The sequence below is a fragment of the Condylura cristata genome, unplaced genomic scaffold, assembly GCF_000260355.1.
Source record: "Condylura cristata isolate star-nosed mole 26May11 unplaced genomic scaffold, ConCri1.0 scaffold00013, whole genome shotgun sequence".
Classification (NCBI taxonomy): Eukaryota; Metazoa; Chordata; class Mammalia; order Eulipotyphla; family Talpidae; genus Condylura; species Condylura cristata.
Genome location: NW_004567114.1, coordinates 21,193,355 through 21,200,259, shown reverse-complemented (window position 1 = coordinate 21,200,259; position 6,905 = coordinate 21,193,355).

Sequence of the window (6,905 nt, the reverse complement as noted above, 5' to 3'; positions counted from 1 at the left end):
CCCTCACCCCCCCTTACAGGGAATTGGCATGGTGGAAAGCTCCAATTTTCTGCTGGGTCAGAAACCTGGACTTGCCAAACTCAGACCGAGCATTTTCATGGGCTTGTTTTCACTTAATTTTTCTGATGTTCCTTTTGAAGATCCTGGCCTGGCTCAGCAGGGTTAAAGGGACCCCGGAGTGACTAGGAGGTGGGGGGAAGTGGGACAGTGACCCTGGGGACTGGGAGGGTGTGCAGCAGAGGGATGTGACAAATTCTGGAGAGAGCTGAAGAGCTGAGGTTGTTTCCTTTTGGCAAGAACTGAGGTTGTTTCCTTTTTGCCCTGGCAGGGATGTTCATGTGTGTATGCACACACACATGTATGTGCACACACACACATGTTCATGTGCAGGGGAGAAGTGGTAAGTCCTCAAAGGCCGAATTGCCCCCAGGTATCTGTTTCTTGGCTCCTATCTCCACCCTTAGCAGCTCTCAGGCCACCCACATAAGACCCTACCCACATTTGGTTCCACTGCAGCCTAAGCTCCATTTCTCATCCACATTCTGGTCTACGGTCCTCTCCCTTGAGCTCCCAAGCTCCCTAGCACAAACCGTGGCTATAACCACTGTAATGGCAGGACTCTGCTGTGCCAATAAAAATGCTAACAATGAGGGTAGTGAAGGCATGCTGTGCCAGGTTGGGCACCGGAGAGCTAGCGAGAAAGAAGTAGATAGAAAGATGGACAGACATATGGGTAGGCAGATAGGGGATAACTGTCTGAGTACCTGCCCGTGTCAGGGACTGGGCTCAGCATTTCATGTGTGTTATCTCAATGCATCATCTAGTTAAATCTGTCAAGTAGACATGCACTAAACAATTATTTGTATTCACTCTCAAATAACAAAATAGCTGCCAGGCATTGTGCTGGACATTTCATTTCATCTTCTTGATACTTCTTTTCTGCAGTAAGAGAACACATCTCAAGGATCCCTAGTCCTTGCTCGAGGAAGCACTATTGTTAGACTAGTAAAAAGAGCATGAGCCTTGATGAGCAAGAATCAAATTCAAATCATGATAGGTTTGTCAATCCACTTTTTTTTTTTTTTAAGATTTATTTATTAGCCCTCCCTGGAGGCACAGTGGGTTAAAGCACAGCACTAAGAAGCTAAAGCCACTTCAGCATGAGTTCGATCCCCGGAGAGGTCTGCCATGCCATGTGGGTCAGCTCCCTGGTCAGGGATTGAACTCGTGCTGTAGTGTCTTTGGAGAGTCTCATAATGCAGTACTTTAACCCTTTGCGCCACACCAGGGAGAGCCTTGTCAATCCATTTTTATCTTTGTCTGGAAAGTATTTTGGCACTTAGCAGGCAACATCAAGGGCCAAGTAAGTCCACTATCGGGAATCCACCCTAAGGCAATATTAGTGGATGCCATATATTGGGTATCTACTACATTCCTGTCACTGCTCTAGCTGCTTCAGGTGAGTCATCTCATTAGCTGAAATAACAATCCCATGAGGAAGGTACTGCAATCACATCCACGGTGCAGATGTGAAAACTGAGACCCAGAATTCACCCAAGACTATCTGGTTTATGAGGGTGGAATCCAAATTCCAGCTCTGGCCGCGCGGCTCCACAGCTTAGCTCTTCACTCCTGTGTCATGCTGACTGAATTAGCTTTGTACACAACACTGACCATCACTGGCTATTATGGCTACAGAAACTCTGGGGCGTATATAAATGCCTAACAGCAGAGCAGAAGGTAAGAAAATTCAAATAATGTTTCAGAAGAGTTTATAACACTGCCAGGGAAATGCTGGTGTGTATTATAATATGAAGTGGAAAGAAGGTTACAAAGTTGTACATACACTTTAAGAACAAGTATGCTCCAAAATCCCAGGAAATGTTCTAGAAGAGGATGTAAAACAAAATGCTATTAAGGGTTATCTCTAGATGAAGGTAACTATGGTTCACTTCATGTTCCTTGTTCCTTTTTTTTTTTGGTGTGTGTGTATTTTCTAAATCCTCTGCAATGTACATGCATTATGTTAAAATTATTTTAGAACTTAAATAAAAATAAATATTTACGTAAGGAACCACTGGTATGTGTGTACTCTTTGAAGACTCATCTCTTCTATTAATATTGTTACTCCTGTGGGAATGATGGTGAGGCCGGGGCAGTGACCTCTACTCCCTGCCAGCCGCAGTGGGAAAATGATAGTAAATGGGGTCACATCTCTAAAGGGTTATGTTCTCCTTTCAGTGGGGTGGATGAGGCCCTAGTGATACATACAGAGAAAAAAAAGGCAAAGAAGAAAGCAGCAAGGAGGATGCTGGGAGTAGGAAACATAATGGCAGGAGAGAAGGCAGAGGCAGAGGAGACAGTTTTGGGAGGAAAGGGGAAGCGATGAGGAAGAACTGGAGCCCTGAGAAAAAGAGCAGGGAGGGAGAGAGAGAGAGAAAAGAAAGCAAGCTGCTAAGAGATTCAATTTTTCAACACCCAGTTTCCTGGTAGACTGCAGTGGATTGCCTCAGTGTTACAGAAACCATTTTCTGCAGTTGATGTTTGCATCTGGAAGACTTTACCAGGCTTGCACCTTGAATCTCTCTCCCAGCGGCCTGACCACTCCTCAGTCCTCGAGACTCTAGCCATAAGTGACCTCTTTGGACTGTAGCCACTGCAATTTGCCAGGGACAACAGGGCCTGCCCCTGCTATAATTCATCCAGCCAGTGTGAGGAGCTTGGGTACCAGGACATGGGTTGTGATATAAACATGGGATTAATGCCCAGCTGTCCCAGAACATAGTTTGCAAAGGCTGCCTAAAGCTTCTAGTTTGTAAATAAGGCTCTAAAAAGTGTGAGATTAGTGAGTCATCTGTAGCCTCTAGCACAGGGTAAGAAATGAAGCCCAGAGAGAGAAGAGCTGGCTATGGCCAGCAGCTGGTTGGCAGGCAGTCTGGGCATTTTGATTCCTGCCCAGTAGAATAATTGCATATACATACATGTATATATGCACACACATGTGCAATATATGCAGTAAATATATGCAATATATAAATAAGTATATGCACTAAATATACATGCAATACACACACACACACACACACACACACACACATATAACAGGAGTAACATTTTGTGCTTCTTGTGAATCCAATGATCTGTTAAAACCCTCACTATCTGTTCCCTCAGGGAAAAGATCTATTTCTGTGGGTAGAAGAACAGTAGCTCAAGGAAGTCTTGGCTTCTCCCATTCAATAGACTGAGCATGGGCCTGGGGCTCCATGAACATGTTCAGAACACAAGATCTGGGTCACACACTTTGTGTCAGCCATGGGAGGTCAGGAGCAGTTTCAATTTCTGCACTTTGCAGGAGCCATCAGGCTAAAGTTCCTCCCGGGGCAGTTAGTGTTGGAAGCAAAGTGTGCCCAGGGCTCTGACTTCTACTGTGAACTCATCAGCATGACTGAAGGTCTGATATGTGAGTCCTTCAACCCATTACAACCAGTGTCATAGTCACCTAGTGAAGCCCAGAGCAAGGTGGTCAGGGCCCTGTGACAAGCAACTTGCTACATTTCTTGGACTATAAATCATATCATGTCTGATCTTGAACAGTTACAGTGTTAACCCACTCAGCATAAGCTAAAATATATTTAACAGCATAACTTCCTAGAAGGGGCCAAATACCAGTACAATAAACTTGCTTATTGGTAGTCTTGGTGTCCTGGTTTCCTTATGCCACATAGCAATAGAACATACAGGGAATAGAATAGGTTCTGGAGATACAAGACATGAGACTCTGGTCATTGGAGACAAAATGATTTTAGCAGTGGAATAAGGCCAAGCACACCTAAAGATGTGACAAGTTTGAATTCTCGCACAGTGATCTGACTGCATATACTGTCTGTTTCTTTGAAATCTGCTATTGCACCCACCTGCACAGCCCCAAAATCTCAGCTCAGTTGTTTCCTCCTGGGGCATCTTTTCCCAGACTCCTTAGCTGGGCTTGCATTCCCCTCCTCTGGGCTCCCCATATTTCCTCCTACCATATGCTCAGTTTACTGTACTTTTAAATATTACTTGTCTTTCTTGTCAACTACCCCTGAGCTTCTGTAAGGAGGAGGGGACTCTCTTTTCCTTCCCCAGCCTGTGTCAGACAAAAGTATTCAATTAATGGATATCTGTTGAATAAAGAAAAGCAACCATTTGTCTCTAGCATATAAGCTCTAAGTCCCTCACTGCTCTAATATACTGTGACTTTGTGCTCACCACTTGAAGCATTGTTTTCGGGGGGGGGGGCAGAATCCATTTCACTGAGTCTGGATATGCCCTCACTTAATAGTGAAGGAAACCACTTCATTATTGCCCCTCTTTTCCTCCTCAGGGACCCAGTGATAATCCCAGCGCAAACAACAATGGGAATCTGTGTCTTACTTCACCTTCTTTTTGTTAGAAAGACCAAGGCTGGCAGGAATCCATTGGGAACCTCCTGTCCACTCCTAACAAGGTCTCTGCTTAGTTACCAGGTTGCTGGGCAAATCCAGTGGCTAGGCAACGTAGAACACTCAGGAAAGGAAACAGCCCAAAGTATTTGCATGTTAGGAAGGCAAAGAAACTCGATGGAAACAAACATTCAAAGCACCTGCCAAGCTTTTAATAATGGTAGAGAAGAGCTTGACACCAGCTGGAGGAAAAAGATAAGAAACACATTTATTTTTCTGCCAAGACCACAACTCTCTGTACTCCACCCCCACTCCTAGACCTTGTTTTACTACTAGAAACCAATGTTGCTTTTCTTAGGCAAGCTGCTTGTGTGGACCTGTCTATTTGTGGGAAAACCAAGGTCAAGATTTTAGCATATTTATTTGGCAGCTCTCAATGGGGCATGTTGCTGTCCGTAGTGCTGCATCAACAGGTCCCAGAAAATGTTGAATCTTACCCAGGTTTGTCTCCCCCCCAGAGGACCCAGTTGATGGCTGCGAGAAAGAAGTTGGGCTCTGGACAAGGAAGATTCCAGATCTTAACTGGAAATCCAGGTCCACAATCCATTATCTGAAACCCGTAAGGCTAAATGTTTTTCAGAATTCAGAATTTTCCAGATTCTAGCAGGTAATATGGTGCATCTACAGCATATTATGTAAAACCCCTAGTGAGTTTCAGGGCAGCACCACATAATCAAGCACATCAATATTTCTATGGAAAAATATATGGTAAACCATCCCAAGTTTGAGCAATAAAGATGTTAAATAGCCTCATTGAAGTTCAGGGTTTTTCCTCTAAGTGAGTTTGCGTTAGATTTATGAAAAAGCATTTAGTCTTAAAGGTTTTAGATTGCAGAATTTTGGTTGAAGGGGCTGAGGTTCCATAGTTCTTCAAGCCCTTAGATTCTACCTCAGGTCAAAATGACCTGCAAATGTTTCTGTGATTTGGAGGGGATTATGCTAAGTGAAATAAGTAAGAAGGAGAGATGAATATGTGTTGATTTCATTCATATATAGAAAATAAAGAAACAAAGCAAGACAAAAAAAAAATCAAAACACCAAAACAAACCCTGCAAATCTGACTACATGACTGAGGCAACTGGAAGGGAAGGATGGAGTCAGGAGAGAGAGGGGTGTGTGCACAATGGTGGGGAATTTTTGGGACTTTGGTGGGTGTGTGGTATAATAATATACTTTTCTAGAATTGAGAACCTAGACTCTTAAAACATATGCAGTATTGTGAACCAAAGTATCTCAATAAATGTAAAAGCAAAATTCCTCTGGTTGATGAAGCTAGCTTCATCAAATGCTACAGAAAAGATTCTCAATTAGATTAAAAAGCAAAATCCAACATGTCTGAAAATGGCCATCTAAAACATTGAAATAACAAAATAAGTGGAAACTGATATACTAGGTAAACAGTAACTTAAAAAACTGCTGTTGCTACGTTAATGTAGGGAAAAAAAGCAAAGCAAAACTAAAAAATAGCATCATCATAGATAAAGGCAATTACTGCATAATGATTAAAAGTTTAACAATCACACAATAATAGCAATAATTTCTAACTAATATGTCCCTAATAACATAGCCTAAAAAAAAAAAAAACCCCACAAAATTACAAGTATAGACAAATCTGCTATCACTGTGGGAGAGTTTAAAACTTTTTTTAAAAATTGATAAATTAGGCAGATTAAAAGACCAGGGAAGTATAGAATATTTGAAAAACATAAGTAACAAGCTTGGTTTGAGGATAAAATAAAAAGGTTACTTACAAAAGGAAGAAGATTACATCCAAAAGTAGAGAATACAACCATTATAAAAATATTGTGTGATTTCAAATATATGTATAAACAAAATATATGACAATAATAGCATAAAGGTTAGGGGTTGGGAAACGTAAGTATACTTTTGTAAGGTTCTTACACTCATTTGAAATAGAATTATATTACTTGGAGGCAGACTGATCAGTTAAAGATGCAAACCACAAGCTTTAAAAAGTAAACACTGGCCCTCCTTAGGGCATTAACAGGTTAGGATGCAGCACTGCAAGCTAGTGGCAACCGCCTTAGTGAGAGTTCAATCCCCCACCCCAGAGTTGTCCCACATGGCGCAGCAGACTTCTCCTGACCCGCACACTGCTTCCCTCAGCAGTGTACTTTCTCCATCTGCCTGTCCTGCTCCCCACTCTGTCTCTGGTGAAGCCCCTCACCATTGCTATCCCTCTGGCTTGTACCCCAGTTCTAAGTGAATAAATAAATAAATCTTAAAAAAAAAGGCATTAAAGTAACAAAACAGAATTATTGCTAATAAGTCAAAAAGAGACAAAAGAGAATAAAAATATTCATTTAATTCAAATGAAGAAAAAAAAGAGGAAAAGGAAACAGATAGGACAAATGAAAAAGAAGTACTAAGATAACAGCTGAAACTTATTCATATCAGTAATCA